Consider the following 25,059-nt stretch of genomic DNA (forward strand, 5'->3'; position numbering starts at 1 on the left):
ATAAAAAAAACTCTTAGGTTTCTTGGCTATCTTATGAAAACACAAGGATTGTAAGAGGTCTTGTTTTAATAATGAACCTACCAGGGGTATATGTAGGGGCAAGAGGAATATATGCCTCCCCCAAAATCCTAAAAGAAAAATCTATATTCCCCCCCCCACCCCCCCAAAAAAAAAATAAAGCCAACAGCAGGCTAAGTGCTTCTATACCACTTTCCTCCTCCCCATCCCCCTTCCTCCCTCATAACAAAATTCTGCATACACTTCTGAGTAGAACAACTTCAATTTTAATTTTTTTTTAATATGAACTATTAACACTTCCATGTTCATGCAAGTCATTTTTTTGTGTTTCATTTTAAATGTAGCACACCTCCAATTTCTCTCTGTCAACTTTCAGGTATCTTAACTACTTAATTTTCACCACTCTTATTTTAAACCCACTACACCAATCTCAAACCAAATTGGAAGCATACCAGTATTAAAAAAAATATATATTTAATTTTCAAATAAATATTTGGAAAAGTATAGGATAAACAAAATGCATGACTACCACAATATAATGTCTACCAGAGGTTGAGGGACAAAACCACCTTCTAGAATCTACATCATTCCCAATGATGATGCTGTACCGAAGATTTGGATAATTCTCTGGTCAAGGCTGCTCAGAAATATAACTTGGATAATATTGCCAGCTGTTATCTTAGAAGCTATTGCTTAAGCTGCTCTTTTTATTACAGCATATATCATGTTGATCCATTACTGAATTTAAAAAAAAATGGATTAAATAATTGGTATGCATGTACATCAGAAATTGTTCAAACTGAATATTATTTTACATATTAAACCATCAATTTCTAAACTTGCTGAGAAAAGGTAAACTATTAATTTATCTTAATGGGAAAAAAAGGGGGGGGGGGGGGGGTGGAGAATTAAAATTATTGAATATTTCAAGACAGTTTTTAAAATAATTGCAGCATATTAATAATTTACATGCATGTTGGATCATTAACCAACTTGAATGCCATCTTGAAAACAAAGTTGTTTACTCAGTACTTACTCTAATTACTCAGTACTTAGTTTCACTTGTTTAAGTCATTGGTGAGATTAAATTAAACAGCAATTAAAAAAACAGCAATGAACTTTCATATCCTCAGATTATAAAAAAAATACTGTTCTTACACTGAACATTTTCAAGAAATGTTCCATAATAACTGTTTAAAATGTCAATCTTTTTAAATTGAAACATTATGGGCCTAATTTTATCCTTAGAATATGCAACCTAACACACTGAAGAGTTTAAAACAGACTTCAAAAAATGAAAATACAAAAAGTAGCCCATATCTTCTCCATTGTAATTGAAGGCTGCTGCTTACATAAAAATTGTAACGCTATATTCACTAAAGAAAAAAATAATAAGAAAACTAATATTTTGCCAATGGTAATGGTTTTTAATGTCCCTAAACGTTTGTTAAGCCTCTTTGCCAGTTAAATCCAGATACATGCAAGCTTCACATTCATTATTTGAAGAAAAATTGGCTGCAAACTCTCTGTGGCTCTTAATAAACCACACCATGATTTCTGTTGGGCAGCAGTAACTTTACCAGTGCCACTCTAAGGCTTATTTTAACTGAGAACACAAATATTCAACACAGTGTCCTCTTTAATAGCGGCATGTGCACTCTAATCAAGAAAACCACAAATTTAAATAATTTACTGTAATTAAACTTTACCAAGTGTACGAAGGGAGTAAAAAATGTTTGAGTGACCTATGATATAAATATTAGCAAAATTATTTTTATTTACGAATGGTACTAATATCTTGGAAACATTGTTTCAAAACACTTGTATATAAAATCCACGAAAACACATGAGTATTAAAATATATTTATAGAATTTTAACTGATTAGATTACATAAACTAGAAAGCTCACCGCTGGAAATATGTTAAAAAGTGTTGTTTTTATTAGGTATGCTAATAACCACTTAAATATATCATTAACCACATATATGTATAACTTTGAAGTATAAGGTTATGATTTTACACAAGCACACCAAACTTGACTAAATATTTTTTAAATTCCATTCTTCATATCATATCAATAATAGGTAAAATAAAAACAGACACGGGTTCGTGGTAATTAGTTGTTCCTTTAATTTTGTAACCTGTAGAGTGGCCTCATTTTCATTCTATTGAAGTTTAAACATGCTTCTCGTTCGATGTTTATGTTTACATGGCAAGACGCAGTTAGCCACAATGACGATGCGAAATCTTTAACTGCATTTTTAATTTAAACTTCTACGAAAAAGGCAGCAAAAAAGCTTTAAAGACTTTATTTAAGAAATTAGTGCATTAAAAAAGATTATTTTGTTCTCAGTAACACTAAGTATTCATGATTCACTTACAAAATAGTCTGTTCGACGAACATATTAATTGTTCAATTGTTGCTTGTCCTCTGACGTCATGGATTCGTATCGCAGGTTAGCGTTACCGTGGAAAATAACGAAACGCATATCGCTAGGTGGGTCGTAATCACCAAATGCGATACGTGTTTCGTTACCGCGTGAAGAATAACGCTAGTCGTCGATGGTGTTCGTAATCAGCCCGCTGGTTCCCTCATCCAGCTACCTGTGCTGTGGGCTGCGAGCTGGCTTCGCCGAGCGGCAGCACGAGACGGTGGAAAACTTTCAGGATTTGCAGAAATTGCGGAAAAGAAATCTCGGAATTTAAAGCGATGACTATATGTTTTAAATACATGAATTTCTTCAGAAAAAAATTATCTTTTTGGCTAAACTTGTACTTTATTTCTGTCATTATCCTAAGCAGTATAAAATGGCCCCAAAGTTGGACAAGTTGGTGATTTTTTATTTCATATTTTGATATAAAAAAACAAAAATGTAAACGTATACAGACAATTCGTGTATTATCTTCTCGTGGGTGAAAAATTTTCAGATTCGTAGTGTTGATCAATAAAGTCCCATCATTATTTAAAAAACATAGTGTTCCGCTAACTTCTGAAGCTACTAGGGAGGCCCCTTAAGGGAACGGATTTTGGTGTCCTATCCGAAGCCGTTCTGTTGCCCAAATACCACGCAAGCGCAGAGCTCATGCTTTCGTTCATTTCGTCGATGACGGATCCCCGTTTATCACCATTCATTCGTATATGGTCATTTTTGTGATCGTCAGGGGACGTACCAAATGATTGGTGTGCCAAATGAAACTTTACGATAGCGAAACTATCCTGGAATACATTTTGTACACTTTAATGGTCATAACAAGAAATAATCGCAACTTAAAAAATTACTTGAGGAATATTGAAAGGAGGTTCTATTTTTTTTTTACGATGGTGCTCCTATCTCAAGTGTTTTTGGCGGAACAATTATATTGATGGTTGCGAAACGTCCGCTAGAATGCACTGACACCAGTTTATAGCCTCGCGCAGTGCACTTTTTTTTCAAACGGTTGCCTATTTGTTTCCTTACTGGAATTATGTTTTGACAGTTCTGGAATACGGACCGCGAGTCACAATAAGGCTGTACTTATTCGCTATATAACTTGAACGTCTTGGTATTCCGCCCTTAGTGATATCAGGCAAATGCTTCTTACTTATATATAAACTGGTTGAACAGAGCTTGTTTTAGCAAGCACCGTGGAGAAAGATTTATTTATTTAGGTATCTTGAATTGTGGGATTAATCCGCGTCGAGGGAGAAGATTTCACTGACTTTTCGGTCGACATTGCAGTCGCCATCATCAGACTAGCATCCCATCTGAAACTTCGGTGAAACCTTCACTCTCAACGCGGCTTAATCCCACAAGCCAAGAAACATGCGATCTACATTTATTTATTACAGACTTTATAGTGAAGTTAAGGCTTTTAGCCCTGTCTTACACATTTGGCCTATGTACAAAAATTACGTTACATAAACTTACGATAGTATTTAATATTACTTATCTCATCTAATATAATAGTTAAAAAAATCTAAAATGCAGCCTTTATAAAGAACTGAATTTTCTATAGCTTGATAATTATTTACGAAATAAAATCTCGTTACTGGAAGCTTCGAGAAGAGATTTCTTCGAAGTAAAAAATAATGCGTAATTTAATTGCAAGGATAAAAGTAAATCAGGCGAAAACAAAGATCATTGGAAGGAGTGTCAGAAAAAAATTTGAGCGAAATCTTGATACATAGCAGTTGAGCGAGTTGAAAGTTTCCCGTTATTTAAATTGTGTGAAAGTAGTGACTGAGCTGCGATGAAGAAGTGAAAACGAGAATAGAAAAGGAGAACAAAAAAATTAAAGTATTTATAAGGTAAACGTTATTTCTAATTGCGAAAGGAGACGTAACAATTCCTATTTATGAAATCTGCTGTTATTAAATATGATTTCCAATCATTGTTTTGGACATACACCATTACTAGTTTTCACTATTTGTCATAGAGAAAACCCGAAGAATGGACAAAGAAAGATGAATGCAAAACACACAGAAAACAAGCAAAACCCAGTCTATGTTAAATGTTAAATGCAACGACGAGACATTTGCAATAAAAACCAAAACAATAAATATAGACAAACAACAAGCTAAACAAACAATCTGGATAATGCACCGACATAACGAGTACAACGATGTTCATGCGAACATTGTAAGAATCATTCAAAGAACATACATGCTATTTTGTTAAATATCGGTTGAGAAAATTCGAGAAGGAAATTAAAATGCTAGAGAGCCATCGTGACAAATTACAGGAAAACCCCTCAAATGATAAGTGTCGACGAGAAAACGAAGAAAAACCCACTTGAGCCGTTTGGACAGTCTGGCTGCTACCCCGTCCAGTGCAAGGAGTAGCTGCTTGAGAGAGCTAGAGAGAGAGAGAGAGAGAGAGAGAGAGAGAGAGAGAGAGAGAGAGAGAGAGAGAGAGAGAGAGAGAGAGAGAGAGAGAGAGCTGTATCTAGGCGAGATAAAGCAGACTTGATTGGCTGACAAAAGGGGTTCGTGACTGTTACCAACTCCGCCAATCTCGGGTGGCGACACGGCCTTGCGCATGAGGCTCTGTGCGCGACTCTGCAGAGATGCGTTCCATTGGCTATAAACTGTCCCACGTTTAGATTGCAGTACCGAGTAAATGGCACCCAGCGCTAACATTATAATTCTTATTTTGTACTACAGATAGTAATAATAAGTTTAATATTTTTTTAATTTTACATATTTGTTCATTTCTCTAAGACCATAAAATAGCGCGTAATGGTAGTTTTATTACAGTTGAATAGGACTATTCAATTCTATCCACCAATTATTATTTTACCGAGAAACCTTATGTAGCAGTCGCTCGTTGTTAATAACAAGACATTTCGTAGAGACAAAATACTTAATATTATTGTTATAAAAAATTGATTACAAAACCGGTTGAAACCAAGATGGGACCTTTCGGTTATAATTTCTGAGAGGATAACATTAAAAATGATCAGATAATGTTCTTAATGAAATACAAGAAAAATTTATTTCCAAAATTCTCATTCAAAATTTTCCTTTTCAAAATAAAATTTTTTAAGGATATTAAAAAAATTTTACAATAAATTATAAAGTTGTCTCTCGAATATTTATGATCTTTGTGTGTATATGGCAACAGAGTACATAGAAACCAGGACAGTGCTAATAGCATATGTAAAAAGAGAGTAAATGCCCATCAGAATGCACACTGCAACCTAAAGATGAGAAGCGCTACACTGTTAGAAATTAAAGTAAATTTACGGAATTTTTAACGAATTCATATAAGAGTTCTTCGTAATCTCAAATAACTGGACCTTCGGCTGAACTACATACATCTGGTTCCTACGTCGGAGTTGTGTGTTACGTTGTAAACATACGCTGGAGAAAAAGAAATATTTTTGCTTGGATTCAAAAGTTTTTTTTGGTAACTACTATAGGATTATTATTGTTGATTCAAGTTCAAAATTAGTAAACTCAAAACCCGTAAACTTACGAAGATAACTTTAGATTATCGAACATCCCTGGATAATTTGTAACCAGCGTTCTTCGTAAATTTAAGGTAAACATTTCTAACAAAGATTATAACTGCCGCGCGGGGAGCGTGTCCTAATTTTCCCTCGCCCCGAGTTAAATAAATATTACAATCATGATCCACTTCTACCCGCGAAACATTTTCTTAAACACAACTTCAACATATAATGTGAGGTTAATCTACGCTGCAACTATGCACACTGTTTTAATGCACACTCGAAATCGGATATTAAACTTTGTGTTTCCGCCCACAAGAAGCCGCACTATTCCAGCTCCTTCACTGTTTCTGCGGCACGCGACTGGAGTAGGCTTCCTGCAGAGTTGCGAGGCTCAGAGACACTCTCCGGGTTCAAATGTGAGGTTGCGAGATACATTGTTCAGTGTCTTTAATAATTCCACAAGCATAGCCGCTTATCTGCAGTATACCTGTTTTAAGTACTTTTAATTTCTAATGTTATCATCTTCGTTTGTGTTCTTCAGTAGTGTAAAATATCGGAATTTTAGTTCTTAAGCTATTAGTTTAGGTTAGTTTAGTGTTATAAGTTTATGGAGTGTGAATTTTGTAATACTGTGGTTAAGTGTAAGAGAAGGCTTAACGCATTGACTTCGACATTGTCATTAAATAATAAATGAATAAATAATGAACTCAAGTCAGCAATTAACCCACGAGTAGGGTTACCAGACACTGATAACAAAAAAGGAGGACATTCACCTCGCAAAAGGAGGTCATTTCACTAAAAAGGAGGACAAAATATTTTTTAAAAAAGCCATGAATTAATTACAATGGAGTACGATATTTTACAATGTTTAGGCATTTAATACAGTTTCAGTATAAAGAATCAAACAGCATAATTAAAAACACGTGCTTCTGCATGTGCTGCTACCTGTCAAGCTGTCATAGAACTACTTACTAGTGGGGTGACTCTGCGGACAGCGCATTAGCGCGCAGCTTTACTCAGAGTATAACTGCAGGAATTATCTCACTTTATAAAAAAAAAGCCGGACATTTTGGAGCATTAAGGAAAATCTGGCCGGACGCAAAAAAATACATAAAAAGGAGGACATGTCCTCCTTTTGCCGGACGTCTGGTAACCCTACCCACGAGCCTGTTACGCAGAGCGTCGGTTTCACAGCTGAGACTGCTTCTTTTGGGAGTCCAACCCGTGTTCCTAAATGCTATATATATATATATATATATATATATATATATATATATATATATATATATATAAATTTTCCTTCAGCAAAATGTTTGGCTATAGCCTATTTCGTCAACTCACCACAGCAGTGCTTCAGTAAACACGCGATTTGAAAATTTCTGTCTGTTTACGAAAAGCATCTGAGACTATGCTAAGGGTGGATTTGTAGTCCTGTTAGAGGAAAGCGTTATTTGAGCAGTATTTTTAGGGGAGTAAAATAGACTGAATCGCATGTTTTCAAATGAAGTTTTAGGGTATGCAAAATCCGGAAAAGACTCTTAAAAGCACTCAATGGAATTGCATGACGTCTTTACCTTCATTTCTCCGCCATATAGTGTTATGGTCATGGCTCAGAGCTCATAGTTGTCCTAGGCACGACGAGGATAATGCGCGACGCTGAGAGCCTTGCGCTAAAGGTGGGTTTACGATTGAAAATTAAGAATTAAGACTTAAGACTTAGTCGTGTACTTACCATATGACTATATGTAAACTAGTGGAATGGTTTATGATTGTCGTGTGTGAATTCTGATGGGTCGTGTGCGAACCATATTATGACTTAAGACTTAAGCTGGGTTTACGATTGATTTCCTTAAGAATTATAACTTAACATCGAGCACACGATTAAGTCAAAACTACATTTTCCAGTTTATGATTGACATAGAAGTCGTTAATTCCAACCAATCACAGCACAAAACACATGGTCGGCCATTGTTGGAAATGGAGAAGCAGGTTTGAAATAGGTTATTGACAAATGGGATATCTATTTTTCGAAATGGACGATGATTATAAATTACAAATATACGAATTATAACCAAAAATACTGCCTCGCTCGGTACAATAACAAGACATAAACTTCCGGCTGAAAGGTTCCGGTTTGTTGTGATTGGTCACTTCCCTTAAGTCTTAACGAAAAATATAAAATATAACCATTTCTGTTAAGTCTTAAGTCATCATATGGTTCGCACACGACCCGTCAAAATTCATACACGACAATCATAAACCATTCCACTAGTTTACATAGTCATATGGTAAGTACACGACTAAGTCTTAATTCTTAATTCTTAATTTTCAATCGTAAACCCACCTTAAGGAGCGTCCCACTCACAGGGAGCGGATAGACGGCTCTCGACTACTTCAAGTAAACATGTTCAACTTTCGCGTGTCGTTACACATAGTCTGAACATGTTTCGTTAAAGGCCATTTCTCACTCAACCCAAACAGGTTGGCAAAGTAGTTCAGAACATCTCTTCTACATAAGCCTCTGATTAGCTATTGAGAATTGAGAGCATAAACAGTCCTTTGCGGAAAACGAAAGATAGAGAATGTTCTCGGCACAAGTTCGTGTAATATTTACCGACTGCAAACCAAAAAAGAACAGGCAAATATTTTATTGTTTCAAAATTGATGATGGCGGTAATTCTCTGACACAGGTTCATTTGCTCAAATAAATGTAATCCACGACACATTCATTCGATGGCAGTAGACAATCGGTTTGGGAGTTGAACCCACGTGACCGCACTCTTTCGCGTTTGTAAACATGTATACTTAAACCTCTTCACCTGAAGTAGTAAGGCGTTCCGTGTAACCGCGTCCTTAGATTGCAGTGTGAAAACAGGCGCTTTCTTTCTCTTTCAAACACACGCCGACTGCCATTAGCACTGTCTTTGTTTTTTCTGCGCGCGCTGCTGCCAGTAATCAAACGAGTTTAAAATTTGTATTTTTTGAACGAAGCTATTTTGCATATTGCACTTTGCATCAATTATCCATTAGGAAATATAAATTTTGCATACTTATTGGCATTTTAAGGGGCCGAAAAAAAAAAGATACTTCTTTACTGGAAACGGTTTTGAAGTATTACAAACTATATCACATAAAAAAAAAATACCTACAAGTGTATTCTAGCCAGATTTGTTTTGATGATGAATTCATGTTTTAGGACACCACATATTAAATCTCAAGACAAAAACTCTTCATGTTTCAGTGATATATATATATATATATATATATATATATATTTGAGGGCGTTTACTCAGAAATGAAATGATACGTGAAAAAGCACCAGCGAGCGTCGCCTCGCCGACTCAGGCAGGGCCGTAGCCAGGGGGGGGGGGGGGGGGTTTAAGGGTTCAACCCCCCCCCCCCCTTAGCTCCAAATCTTTAATTAATTTCTTATTCATCACTCAAACAAATTTCATATTAAAATTAATACAATTTTTACCATTACAATATTTAAATTCAAGAACCGAAAACTGCTAAAATAGAACTATTTTACACCTTAAAATCCAAATTTTCCCGGGGGAGGACCCCCGGACCCCTCGCTTTAATATGTGTGGGGGGGGGGGGCATGCTTCATAACACCCCCCCATACACAAATCCTGGCTACGCTACTGGACTCAGGTACACCCCTGGCGGGGCGGGCTGTTGGCACCACTGCAGGACTGCAGCAAGCGTGGGCCGCGGCTGCAGGTCGGCGCGCGGATGACGGCTGGCGTCCTTGGAGCCTGCATCTCGATAACCTCCGCGGCAAACACTCGGTCGCTCGGCGACAAACAGCTTCTTGCGTCGTTCGCGTGAGGAACTCGTTACCGCGCGCCCGGCGACCGCGAACTGCACGGGACGCAGCTGAAAAAAAAAAGGTCCTGTGCTATTACAAAATATGCTTTTGGAAGTCAGTTGCCAATAAAAGGTTTGCAATGCCACAAGAAAGATATTATAAATTTTAACCATTTAATTTTGTCATATAGGTATCAATTACGTTTCTCGAGATTTTACTGAGTATTTCTTACGAAAATTGTCGCATAATTTTATATATTTTATTAATTGATATTTCATTCCAGCATAATTTCTTTTGAATCATGGAAACGATTTGACTTTATTTGTTTGTATTATGCTTATTTTGTTCGCAGTTAAGACTGGATAGCTATTCAGGGAACATTTTACAAATACCTTGAACTATTGGAGCTACTGGGACAACACAAAGCACAAATGCCAGAGTAATCTAAACCCAGTATTACTGCGAATTCTATTTTGTAAATCATACATTTGTTTTAATGTAATTATAAAAAATAACAAATATCTATATTTTTACAGGAATATTCTTGTTAAATAAAAATTATTTACAGTGTAGAGTGCTTCAAGTGCTCACCCTCGAGTTAACTGCTGGACATATTAACAATATGATAATGACAAGGATGACATAAAACCTTACCATTACTTTGTATAAAATTTATCAAAACTTTTCACGTCTTTCGAAGCCATTCTGTTAGTCAAAATAAGTGAACAACTGTGATGACGGTTGACGGGCGAAACATCACTTTTTCACTGTTCACAAGAGTATAAAACATTTTGTGGTAATGTAACAGGAAAGTTCTTGACAATTAAGGTTGTTAGCAGTTTAGTATCCCAAAAGTACAGATACAAACGCAAATAATAACGCAAATAAACTATACTAAAATATCAGTACGATCCTGAAAAAAAAAAATATCTTTAGGAGAAAATTGGCAATCGTTTGAAAGTTAAATTAAAGTTATATTCTAAACAGACAGTTATGTTGCATTTAGAATACTCAAGTCACGAATATACTGACAAATAATTAGGGCCAAATAGAAATTAAAATACCATGGATGCGTGCTAGAAGTAAAACTTCACAGATGAAGGTAAAAGAATGTGTGTAAGTGTGCAAGCATGCAAGTATACAGGTATGTCATAATGCAAACATGTTATCGAATGTACCAGTTCAGAATGTCCTCCCACTCTCCATCATTAATCGCCCCACTCCTAATCGATGCACTTTTCGTTGTCCTCTTGAGACTTCTTACACTTTCGAAACGCTCTGATGACGTCACCTCCTTGACACTCCCCATCGGTTGTGAAGGAGTTTCACTTCAAAACGTTTCCGTGGCATAACTAGACTGGTTGACGAATGCTCAAAATTCCTGAATAATTTATTGTTATGAACAGCATTTGTTAAAATACACCACTGTATGGAAAATATTGACGTTTCAAATTTTTAATGTTTTAAATGTAAACGTGAATGGTGTCTCAAACTTGCCATTGTTACCATCGTGCACTTCTGTAAAGTAGGCCAGTAACACTATCACCACCTTGGATCCAGCTTGCATATCAATTGTCGTGGTCCTATATTCGGCAACAGTGCGAGTGTCCTTGAGACAGCCTCTGGAGTTACATCTTAACGCTCTAATAATTAATACGGCGTGCTGTGGTCACTGCTGCAAGGGGAAGGAGGGGGCATGAGGCTGATCCCTGCGCGACCACCTGTTGCGCAACTCGCGAGTCACGTGGTGCTCTCTGTGATCGAGGCCGCAGTTAGACGCGTGTGGGGCTAGAGGCCCCACTGAGCATACTACCGCATAGTGCAGCCCTTCAAAGACCTGACTCTGAGGTCCTCCTCTGAGGGCACTAGCACACGTCATGCAGCTATTCACAGACCTGACTCTGAGGTCCTCCTCTGAGGGCACCAGCACACGACATGCAGCTCTTCACAGATCTGACTCTGAGGTCCTCCTCTGAGGGCACCAGCACACGACATGCAGCTATTCACAGACCTGACTCTGAGGTCCTCCTCTGAGGGCATCAGCACATGACATGCAGCCCTTCACAGACCTGACTCTGAGGTCCTCCTCTGAGGGCACCAGCACACGACATGCAACTATTCACAGACCTGACTCTGAGGTCCTCCTCTGAGGGCACCAGCACACGACATGCAGCCCTTCACAGACCTGACTCTGAGGTCTTCCTCTGAGGGCGCCAGCACATGACATGCAGCTCTTCACAGACCTGACTCTGAGGTCCTCGTCTGAGGGCACCAGCACACGACATGCAGCCCTTCACAGACCTGACTCTGAGGTCCTCCTCTGAGGGCACCAGCACACGACATGCAACTATTCACAGACCTGACTCTGAGGTCTTCCTCTGAGGGCGCCAGCACATGACATGCAGCTCTTCACAGACCTGACTCTGAGGTCCTCGTCTGAGGGCAACAGCACACGACATGCAGCTCTTCACAGACGGGACTCTGAGGTCCTCCTCTGAGGGCACCAGCACACGACATGCAGCTATTCACAGACCTGACTCTGAGGTCTTCCTCTGAGGGCGCCAGCACATGACATGCAGCTCTTCACAGGCCTGACTCTGAGGTCCTCCTCTGAGGGCACCAGCACACGACATGCAGCCCTTCACAGACCTGACTCTGAGGTCCTCCTCTGAGGGCACCAGCACACGACATGCAACTATTCACAGACCTGACTCTGAGATCCTTCTCTGAGGCCACCAGCACACGACATGCAGCTATTCACACTCTGAGATCCTTCTCTGAGGGCACCAGCACACGACATGCAGCTATTCACAGACTTGACTCTGAGGTCCTCTTCTGAGGGCACCAGCACATGACATGCAGCTCTTCACAGACCTGACTCTGAGGTCCTCGTCTGAGGGCACCAGCACACGACATGCAGCTCTTCACAGACCTGATTCTGAGTCCTCCTCTGAGGGCGCCAGCACACGACATGCAGCTCTTCACAGACCTGACTCTGAGGTCCTCTGAGGGTACCAGCACACGACATGCAGCTATTCACAGACTTGACTCTGAGGTCCTCCTCTGAGGGCACCAGCACACGACATGCAGCTGTTCACAGACCTGACTCTGAGGTCCTCCTCTGAGTATGGCATCAGACGCGCATCATATGACAAATGACACGTTGACTGAAAGCGCAGTCATCCAACTGGCGTCGCTACCATCCCTATACATGCTCAATATTAATTTAATAAATATTTAATGTTCAGTATTACGGATATCATTCCTTCACACACACAAACACATATTGATACATTTACAGAATAAAACAAGTTTAGCCAATTCATCTCTCAAAACCCACAGCTGTTTTCACTTTCAATAACATGTTTTCTGCCGAGTGTCTCTTTGTCGTTTGCCGGTCATATGAGTAGCTTCAGTATTATATTATCGATCAAAACAATTTTGAGCTTAAATAATTCAACACCGAAGCATGTCATTGTTTCTTCTGCCTATGATACTTAGAAAAATACCGCTATCTTCCAGCTTACAAAGGCCGGATTCTGCCGCACATTTTTCTTCACTGCAAATACTTCGTTTCCCCTGATTGATAGAGCCGAGTATTATAGAGACAGTAAAACTCGCTCATGATTAGAAAGATGAGAAAAATTCATTTTCATTAGATTTTTAAATAAAATTTGGAACATGAAATAATAATTAACCAGAGTGTCGAAATGAAATGTAAGTGTGAGGGGATTATACGTAGAGGACCAAAGCTCAGGGCCTAAGTGTTCCAGAACAAGGATCGTAGAGTCATCGGTGAAGTAGATAGATCAGAGGTCGAGGTCATGCCCTAGTGTATGGCGTGATGCCTCAGTGATCGTGGCTACGAGGGAACTCTGACTTCTTACGTGGACAACGACCAATAGCAGGAGGGAAACTTATTAATTTAAAACCGTACTCTTGCGTTTAAATTACTGAAGTGAAGCTCCTTTGGGCCTGGTGAGAGTAAAATTTCAAGGCTAAATTTTAATACGACGTTTTCGTTAAACATTGTTGTGAAATTTTTCTGACGTGGAAAGCTCAGATGATAAATACTTAGAGAGCACTATTCTATATACGTTGTTGGGCTCATTTTCGTTTTCCCCTTTGTGCTATGATTCGTCCCCTGTAAACCCCCCCCCCCCCCCCATCCCCTAAAAAATAACCTAAAGAGATAGATATACGAAAGAATAAGACGGAGAGTGTGCGCATGGCATTTTTCAGAGAATAGATATATGTATCCTATACAATCAGCTGTGTATGCCTTGAATTTTATATTTGCCACCAGCTCGCTCACGTTCCTCCTTTTCAACCATTAGCGTAGAGAGCGATGTCTAGACACTTCCTGCATTTCCTGCATATATAGCGCTACCTATTTCGTTCAGATATTTAGCGTGTTCAAAATGGCAGAATTGTTTGAAGAAACAGTAACACGCACAGTTTTTCTTTATGGTGTATTTCAACAGTGAGAAATATTTATTGTTAATTGATCATTATTATCAATTTGTCTTTCTTTCTCCCTCTGTCGTTTTACCCCTTACAATATACTTACGAGACGAGGTTTGCATTGCCAAAGAAGTTTCACCTGTATCACATGTACTAAGTTACACGCGCTCTTTTTTTTTTTTTTTTGTTAAATGTCCTAGATTCATCCTACTTTAACAATTATGTTGCGTAAACGGCTTAGTTTTTAAAAGGTATTATTAAGAAAGGAATTATTAATCTGACTTAACTCGTTACGTAACATTAGGTCTCAAGGACTTTAATGCTACTTAATTTTCATGTATGCGGGTGGCCTCGAAAGAGATAGATTCTTGTCTCCTGTTCCTAAGTTTGACGTCACTTGCTGAAGGTCGTTATATAGAAACATGTTTGAAGTCTTGGAACATGTTTTCCTCTCAAGTCATGGATTCATAAATTTTCTTTCTCTGCGTGTATGTATTTTGTTCCTCTTTAACGACACAATAAAAATGCAAACGAGTTTCAAAATTCACTTGAATAATAACGGCGTTAAAAGTACTGCAGGAGGAAAAAAAATACCACAAAAATAATAAGTTGGTGATTTCAAATGAGAGAGAATTTCTTCATATTTATCATTCAGATCAGTGTGTTTCACGTAATTAAACACAAGACTATATTTAATTACGATTCTCCTGTCGATAGGCTATATATTTTTGACACGATAAGAGATATTCTATTCAATGACCAGCAATAAATGCAACATCAAGGTAGGTATGTGTTCATACAATCTATCCTGCGCAAACAAATAAATTCGCGCAATTCTGTAATTTTAATAATCGATTGATATACATTGTCACTCGTAACTTAGCTCTGTTTTCGGGAAAATTATTGTAGCTCAGTTATTTCAGCAGCTCAACTTTCATTCGGTTGATACAACTGGGAATGTACTGTCTCGCACAAACCGATAGGACACAGTTACTTAACGATGGATAGTTTCTTGGAATCATTTGGCGCTGCCTGAACTTAATAGTCTTGTTCGCGTTAGTGTATCTCTAGCACTTCCTCAGCTCATTTGCCTTGTGAAGAACAGTTGAAGGGCGCGCGAAGCAAGGGAGTGGCCATGTCCGCATGATTATACACGGTAACTGTGTGAATCTTTTTTCTCTCCAGCTAATTGTTGCGCCATATTGGTTAGACACCCAAAAAAACTGCATCGTGGAAACAGTTAATTTTTTTTTTTTTTTTACGAAAACGAATGTTTTTAACGACGAACGACGGATATTCTAATTCATAATTACTAACCCTCATCAGACGCTATCAAGCGCAACTTACTCGATTTTTTGGGCGGAACAACATGGCAATGTTAAAAAGTGACTTCAACTACGTCACAGCTACTAACTCCATCCGCGAAGTGATTGATTGATTGAGGGGCTTGCTTTTCTTTTTTTCTTTTTCTTTTTTTAGTTTATTTGTGTGTGCAGTGATAAGGCCGGTACTATCTATTTACACATTCATCTTTACGCCCACTTCTTCCGTGTGATCTAAACCATGCCCAAAATGCTTGTCTCCGACTTGACCGTCAATCATGGAACGTTATTTGCAACCTGAATTTCGAATTTCTGCGAGTAGGGGGAACATGAATGGTCGTCAAGAGCAGACACAACCAGAGTCTCTCCGCGTGGACTGGACCAGCACAGCGGCGGTGAGAGTTCAGGCAGTCCGTGGTTCGACTCCCCGGCGGGATCTAGCCCTGTTTCTCCGGCAGTGGGTTACGCGATGGAGTTGTCGCCAGTCGATGGAAGGAGATACGATAAGCCAATTCAAGCGCACTACACTGTAATAATTTGTTTTTGTAAATGGAACAGAAATATTCATTTAAAATTGCATACATACGCAGGTAAATTTTTACCTTTACATGAAAACAACCGTTATCTCGCAGTAATACTGGGTTCCGATTCTTTCCCCGGGAATTCATGCTTTGTTTCTCCCAGAACCTACATGAATTAAAGTTATTTGTAAACTGTTCCCTGAAAGCTTCCCATTATTAAATGCGCACATAATAATCATGACTCAACAAAATTAAGTCAAACTGTTGAATAGTTCTCTTTGGTTTAAAAAAAAATGCTTGAATGAAACATCAATTAAAATATAAAATCATGCGCAAATTTTTGAAACACACATTTCATACATGCAAAAAAAAACTATAGCCATGTGTAGTACAAATTTACATTATCTTCCATGTAGTATTACAAACTATTTCTTGGCAACTGGTTTCCAAAGGAATCTTTTGTAAAAGTACAGAACATTTTTTTCTGTGTAGAATTTTTTCCAGTTTAAAATCCCCTGAAAAGGAGATTCTAGCATGCAGGTACCTATTTCCTGTTAAAATTTTTATGAAGGGCGAGTTTCTTTTTCCCATTAAAACTTGTTAAAAGGCAGATTCCATCAGCGCTGGAATGAAGATTACGGCTCTATCAATTGAGATCTGAAGTAAAATAATGAACGACGGGAAGTACAACAAACTATATAACAGACTTTATTTAAGCGAAATCAGACTTCAGTTCTGAATGTCTGTTGAACGTTTATCAACGGGGAAAAAAAAAATTATACTTTGGTAGAATCTGTTTTTCACATATACCGTGGGTTTTCTCGGTATTCCCGTTTCCCTCGCCCATTCAAACCGTCGATGCATCTCGCCTTTCTAATGAACACGATGTCAACGGATCGTTAAGCCCACTCATTCATTCATCCATGTTAAAACGTATACGTGAAGGCTGTTCAGGATTTCTCTCTTTCTCTCTAGATCTGGTGAGTTCCTTCAAGAACAAGAGCTGGTTCCGCTGCTGTTGCGGGAGAGGAACAGGACTCGTGTTCAAGAGAAGGACAGTTTCTTGCGTGACTCGTCGAGGACACCCGAACTAGCCCAGGGATGGCTTTCAGCACGAGTACCCTTCGAGGTTTCTAGCTCGGGGCTCCTTGCATTCAACACAGAAATAAAACCAGTCAACCAGGCGATACGCTTCACAATCGACTGCACTTGTTCGAAGGTGAGATTTCACGCCCGACTTTCGCGCCCCCGAAAAACGACAGCGCGAAACGGAATGCTACCGAGCGGGGCAAAAACACTCAGGAGTCAATTTGCTAGCGAGGAAAGCCTCGACATTACCTTCAGTGCATTGGCTGCTATGTCTGAGGCGTGAGGCGGGTCACGTGTCTGCTCAAACACCACGGCTAACACATGGGGCTAATATCCTCTCCTTATTAACAGGGATACAAACCAAAGAGGAATCTGCTGCACAAGGATCTTGCGTGTGGTTAATTGACACAATTCATCTTTGGATTGGTTGCTTGTATGTTGTATTTTTACCTTATTTTGAATACATAACTATGTTATGTAAGAGGCTTTTTATTTTCCTGGGGGACCTAGCATCCCCCCCCCCCCCCGGGTGACTCGACTATTCCTTGTCATTGTATGACTTTTTGACCGGATGTGTAAACGATAATTTTAAGATTAGCGATAAACAAATTCAAGCGGCTTCTTTTTTTTTTTTTAAGGATGATGTGTAGAAACCCGAAAATTTCGCGGATTCGTCTGGCCTCAGGGTAGAATTCAAAGTCAACCCATGTTTGCTTTCCCATTGGTTCATTTCTTAGCGAGAACATTTTTATCCTTGTTAACCGGCACCACATAATTCGCTCAATTCTCTCCTAGCTGGGCATCGTTGGTTCGCGGTCGTAGAGGGGCATGTCCAAATAACTGCGGTCCAATCATGAACAGAGTGTGAACTTTTGCATTCTGACTTGAGACTTAATGAATGGGCGAAATATCCGTACCTCTAATATAATGGAGAGAATCAGTACATGCAGACAGAAAGGAGAAACATAGATGTCTATAGATAAAGTCAAACACACTATGCCAGAAAATGCGGCTGTGGTGGTGTGTTGGGAAATTTGCTCGCAAAATCTTAGATCTTTAATTTCAAGTTAAAGACCAACTCCAGATAAGACTCGTGCGTTTACTTATATTTCACGGGCTGGAAACAATATAAACTGATCTTTTTGCAGTATGTTTAATGTTTTCATCACCAATGAGAAGAGTACGGGTAATTAATTATGGGATACGCTAATTATTACATTGCTATCATATTACGTAATGCTGACAAGAAAAATAAGTAGTTCTATACTTTACTGTAAAAGTTACAAGTTTTTTATATTATTGTTTATTGTCATTTTAAATTGTTAAGAAGGATATCACTAAGTATTTTTTATTAAACTTAGTGTTTCCTTTCTTAATATGCAATATTAATGTTAAGCATATTTTAATGTGTTTAAATGTAAGAAATACGTATCGTTTTAACTTTGCCACCATCAAAGATGATAAATAAAATTAATATATAAAAAATAAATGAAATAAATAGTTTAACATATATTAAAGTTAAGTAACTTAAAATTCAAAGAGAATTTATGGTTACGCAAATTATTTATATTTAAAATCATGACCCTCAACCCCTGATACAATGTGCTTAGATGTCAGAGATCGCTGAGTTGGCAACACTGGGCGGAGCTCTGTGTGACCGGCAATCCTGTGGCAATGCTTTTCACCCGCCGACTGCAGAACGTTCGATGGAATATAGTGAAAGGGTTCTTTGAAGAAGACGAAAAAATAAGGGATGTTTTGCAAGTTGTGACATGCCGCCAGCCTTCGCACCGTTGGCGCACAGCTGCGTGGACTCAAGAGCAACAGTAGACCAAGTGACACAAGCAACAGAGAAGCCGAGCAGTGTTGCCAGATCATCGAGGTTGTGACTCTTCGGGGGATTTCCATGACAGAACAATTTGAATTGTAAGAAAGGATAATTTGGTTTTGAATAATCAAAATTATTTGGGGGGGGGGGGGGGATTTTACACTATGGTATATTTGATGTGTCCATTAAAAAAATTCCCCCATTTGTCGTTAGTAAGGTATAAATCATATACGATATGTGCATGTACTGCTTATCACAAAAACCTGTCGAACACAACACTTCAAAGATATAGATTTTTTTAAAATTATTAACGTGGAGATAATTTTGGTGACACACTACATGGCTGAAATAAAAATGTTTAAAAATATTTCTAAAGAATTATTGTAATAAAAATCTTTCAATTTACACCCCTGTCGACTATTTCACAGCTAAATGGGATATTTACGAATTCAACTAAGGATTTTATTATTACAAAGGCTGGCAACACTGAAGCCGAGACGTCCCACTTGGCAAGATACGTATCAACGAGGTGCTCACAATAATTGGATGTGTTTTGAGGGAGCTGTGTAACGGATATAAAACTGTTTTAACATTTTTTCATGGAGAGCACGGCATTACTGGTTTACACCGGTTGTTAGAGAAACCTCAAAAATGGATTACAAAGATGAATATATAAACGCACAGATAACAGGTCTATATGTCAGCTGATATATAAATCTGCAGACGGCACAGATATAAGATATTAGATAGATCTATTGCTTCCCGCGGAAGGAATTTAATCAGATAAAATTACAGCGCAGACAAACATAATGAGCTGACAACGCCGAGCCAGTTTATTTATTTATTTAGTAATGACTTTTTGGAGAAATTAAGGTTTTTAGCCCTTACTTAAATTTAACCATTTGCCTAACTACATATAATCACGTAATAATACAATATTAAATAATTTAATTAAACCTGATAACTTAACAACTTAGTCCAGACGTTTTAAACGTCTAAGGAACATAAGCAAACATAGGTAAGAAACATAAGAAATAATGATAAATACTCACTATAATTTTTTTTTTGTAATTAGAACAGAAATATTAATGTGAAATTAGAGATATTTATAATTTGTACATTTACAGAAAACAAATGCATCACTACAGAATAGTGTTCGCAGTAAGACTGGGATCGGATTTATACCCGGACATTTATGCTGTGTAGTTCCAGCACCTCTATTAGTTAATGTTATTTGTAAACTGTTCCCTGAATATCTTTCCAGTATTTACTGCGCACTTTAATAAGCACAATAAAACAAAATAAAGCCCAATGATTGAATATTCGATTATCTTTTCCATGGCCTAGAAAAATTACGCTTGAATAAAAAAAATTACAATATAAAATTTTCATAATAAATACTTAGTATTATCTCGAATGACGTACTTCAATATGCAAAAATAACCATAGCAATGTGTTGAACAAAGTTGTAATATCTTTCTTGTATTATTACAAACAATTTCTTGACAACTGGTTGCCAAAGGAATCTTTTGTAAAAGTACAGAAAATTTTCTTCTATGTAACACAATATTGGAGCAGAACGTAGATATGTTTTACACATGACACATATATCTGTTTTAACGTATACCTATAAACAAACCCGGTGTGGAATCATTGGTGACATTAAAATATGTATTTCTCAACTTAAAGTTTAAACTTTGTGAGTGGTAATACTAAGCTCGAATTCCAATTTTAGGTTTGTATTCAATCCTTGACTATCTTTTAACGACACCAGTGGGTTGTGCAATTAGTCTGGGATGGAATTTTTCAAATGTAACGTAATTTAAAAGTAGTCTGTCGTGAAGTCGTGACCTACGAAGCTGGTCAAAACATGGCGACACGTGATCGCGGGACTTCAAGTTAAAGATTGTTCTCAGACATGTATTCTTAAATCTTTGTGACTTCGAAGACAGATTTTCTGTTAAATTGGCATACACCACATCACAATAGTAAATATGGGTTACACAAGGGACTCCACTTAGTTCTCCTTTACCCGAAACTGGATATATATTTTTTTTCGCCAGAAAATAAAGTTGACAGTAAATAGTCATACAGAGAAAAAAAAACAATTGACCAACACGTTGATCCACAGACTAACCCAGCGATGAAACTAATCAGATAATCTGGACGACACAACAGCTGTATCCGAATACTAGCTAATGGATCATTCAGCTAAGGGATCCACTAGAATTGCATTTTAGTGGACGCGGCCATCTTTTCGTTGCTTCCGAATTCTCACAAGGAATGTATCTACATCCCTACATGCGTCCACTAAAATCGAGGTTCTCCATGAAAACAAAACACATCCAATTATTGTGAGGTTTCTCTCATTCACTAATGCGTCTCTACGTCCTATAGCCTTCGGAATCATATATTATTTGGTTTGTACACAAAATACTTTAGATTCTATCATACGATTATTTAAAAACGTTATAAACATAAGTTATAACTAAAATACAGAGACATACAAACTTAAAAAAAAAATTACCGATTAGCGAACTTAAACTCACAGGGGTATTTAGTTATTAAAAATTTTTTTTTAATATTTTGAAATTAATTTAAAAATGTAACATGTAACAGCTGACATTCATAACAGTCACGCTATATTAATTTTTTTAATTGGTCATTGTTATTTACGTTCTGCTGAATATTCGTAGATATCACGACTTAAAATGGCTACGTACAAATTAGTAAGACATAAGGTGGTGCTAACAGTAAAAGTATTCGGATACTATCCAGCCATTAGAAATGCGTCCTCTACATTGTGGCTGCGTGCGCTAAGGGATGTAGAAGTGTGAGTGCTATGGACGGACGTATTCCTATGTATTATGATGAACTCTGAATGCTTTCTGTGACAAAAAAAAAATTTCTACGTGTCGGGAGCTGGAAACAGCTCACGTCATCAGGCACAAAGCGTCTGTCTGTGTTTTTCCTAGCGTGGAGGCACATGAGTCCATGTTGCGCGGAGGTGACCGCGGCTGCAGATGCTGCCAGCACGGGTCTTGCAGTCTCCACACCCGCTGGGACCCTCGTGCCTTTGTGCCCCAACTGGCAACAATGGAGAGGTGCGAGAGAGTGCTTGCTACACTCAGCGCGTGCGCAGCCGCCCCCCCCCCCTCCCCTTCACCAAATCCTCCCACCTGCCCACTCCCCAGCTGAATAGTGAATAGCTTCATAGCTTCAGTCAAACTGTTCGGGTCTCTCGTTCCCCTGGCGTCGCTCTGTGCCAGTAATGGCCAACTCTCTTTTTGTTGGGACCAGGATCATTGTGGAAACTAATCCGAGGGCCCGACTCACAGATATTAACGTTCATTATTTACCATTTTTTTGATTTATATATTTCTGTACAGGAACCATTAAATACAATCTGTGGTGTGCGATGCAGAAACGAATAAGTGTTTCGAAATAAGTATGCACCAAATTTTCGGCTCGGTCTCACACGAAATGTAATTTTTTCTTCTTTTTTGTCATAAATTTTATTTGAGGGCTTTTTTTTTATTTTAACTCGAAACCTCTATTTTATATATTCTGCCACAAAAATTTTCAATAGATAGTTTAATATCATTGGTGAAATATTATATCACTCATTTTAAAATTTTTGTGGCAGGACAACAAATGCAAGGAAGGTATCGATTAACCCTTAAATAATAATCAACATGGCGTGTGAGTCCAAGCTTAAACATTTTATAATAATCATCTATCTTTGAGTATTTCAGCGAAAATTCCGTGGCCTCTGAGCACACACACTCTCTCAGTTTTTTTCCTATCCTAACTAAAACTGTATTTGTGAGTTGTCTCGGGGGGAAGACGCTAACTAAGTGCGTTCCAGTACGAAGCATACATGCCCAATCATGCAGGAACGGAAGTTTTGCATGGCGTACTAATAGGTGATGTGCCCCAGCCATGGCAGCTATTAATGCCATGACTAACTCCCTTATCTTAACTCTAGACTCATAGACACAGGGAAAACCCTGGGCACTTTCATTCAAGGTGCAATAAGCCATGCAGTAAGCAAGCAGGTCGAGTACACAGGGGAAGTATGAGGATAAGACGGAAGAAGAGAAAAGAGACTATCGTGCAAGGAGCGGGAACTTGGACATGCTGTCCGCGTTAATTGCTGAATTTCTGGGGGGGGGGGGGGGAGGGGGGGGTTACTTTAGTTGTTTCCCAACCGGCTGTCAGCCAGCGTAGCTCATTGCCATCATCGGTTGCTGACCGGTCAAAGATTTGCCAAGTTTCTATCACATCTGAGAGAGGTACTCAACGTCATGCATTGGCCAACTGGCACGCAAGGAGCGTGGCCTACGGCGTTTCATTATCATCACAGTCACCTTCCCCGTACACCCTTATAGACATGGGAATAGTTACCCGGGGGGGGGGGGGGCAGTGGTGGTAGCTCTCCCATGTAATTAAGAAGCCCCTCATTGAAGGGCCTTGAGCTTGAATATCGTGACTGTGAAACGGGGTTAATAAACGTATACGTCAAAACTAAGTGTTATCGAAAACTTTATGTACCTATACAATTTTAAAGTATTCTGCTTATTGCATGCATATAGGCCAATACATGGGCAGCATGTAACATGCAAGCACCCATCCAGAGATGACTTATGTCTGTTAAATAAAACCCACGCGCAAAACTAACACTTCCCACTCCCCCCCCCCCCCCCCCCCCCCAAAATTTCCGCTTCGAATTTCCGCAAACCTCCCTTGCGAATCCTACAGATGTGCGCCCCTGCTTTTAGTATTTACTAATTTCTTCAAATATATAAATACTAGCTGCAGTACCCGGCTTTGCCCGGGCTGAACACCGGGTGATATATTGTCCGCGAGTTACAGAAAAATGGATAGCGATATGTCCAGTGTGTTGTACATTAAGAAATGACACATAATTACTGTTTGTGTATCTGTGACCTATGATTTTATGTTTACCCAGGGCGATCGGTTGAAAGGTTTAGAAGTTGATGCGCTACAGCGCCATCTAGCGGGGAGTTACAAAAAAAATTGATAGCATAAAAACCTTCTTCATGATAAAAACACTTCGATGTGCCAACTTTCATGGCGATCGGTCAAACGGTGTAAGAGTTTATCGACGTCATACATACCAAAATCCAATTATATATTCTTATATTTCGAAATTTTGGGGCTTTCACTTTTGCGAAAAGTGGATGTTCAGGACCTCGAATGGTTTGGAACACTCCATCTCGAAAGAAATGATATTTGAAATTCCTGAAATTTTCGAAATTTTGGGGCTTTGTCCCCAGAGGGGGAGGGGTGATTTTGAGGACCCTAAATGGCTGGGAAACAATAAAAATCGAAAGAATGATATTTGAAATTTTTTAAATTTTGGGGTTTTGACCCCTGAGGGGGGGGGGGGGGGGTGATTTTGAGGACCCCGAATGGCTCGTAAACACTCCAAATCGAAAAATAATAGGTTTTTGGAAATTTTGGGAATTTTTTTAATTATTGGGTCTTTGACTCCTTGTGGGGGGAGGGTAGTTTGAGGACCCCGAATGGCTCGGAAACACTCCAAATAGTAAAAAAAGTATTCTTAAATTTAAGACATTTTTCGAAATTTTGGGGTTTTGCATTCCCCCAATCCCCTTACCCCAAATTTGTTGGAGAACACGTCTTTGGGTAAATGTTCCGCCATCCCCCGGACACTTTAGTTAGTAATGACTTAATTTTAATACAATTTCCTCCAATTTTTCGAAATTTTGTGGCTTTCACTTTTGAGAAAAGGGAGGGGGGGGGGGGGTGGAGGTTCAGGACCTCGAAAGGTTCGGAACACTCCATCTCGAAAGAAATGATATTTGAAAATCCTGAAATTTTAGAGATTTTGGGGCTTTGTCCCCAGAGGGGGAGGGGTTATTTTGAGGACCCTGAATGGCAGGGAAACACTAAAAATCTAAAGAGAATGATTTTTGAATTTTTCTAAATCTTGGGGCTTTGACCCCGGAGAAGGGGGGGGGGGGGGGGTTATGTTGAAGACCCCGAATGGCTCGTAAACACTCCAAACCGAAAGAGAATAGG

The 25,059-nt window shown here is 38.7% G+C and overlaps 2 long non-coding RNA genes across 2 annotated transcripts in view; both read left to right on the forward strand.

The window, feature by feature from the left end:
- LOC134529254 (uncharacterized) overlaps window positions 1-25,059 on the forward strand; it is a 132,477-nt gene that overhangs the window by 62,329 nt on the left and 45,089 nt on the right. The gene's annotated exons all lie outside the window — the stretch shown is intronic.
- LOC134529261 (uncharacterized) lies at window positions 17,055-22,088 on the forward strand. Its single transcript, XR_010074517.1, has 3 exons — window positions 17,055-17,292; window positions 18,773-19,088; window positions 21,966-22,088. It is a non-coding gene; the product is annotated as an uncharacterized LOC134529261 (long non-coding RNA).

The sequence above is a fragment of the Bacillus rossius genome, chromosome 1 (assembly GCF_032445375.1).
Source record: "Bacillus rossius redtenbacheri isolate Brsri chromosome 1, Brsri_v3, whole genome shotgun sequence".
In the NCBI taxonomy this organism is placed as follows: domain Eukaryota; kingdom Metazoa; phylum Arthropoda; class Insecta; order Phasmatodea; family Bacillidae; genus Bacillus; species Bacillus rossius.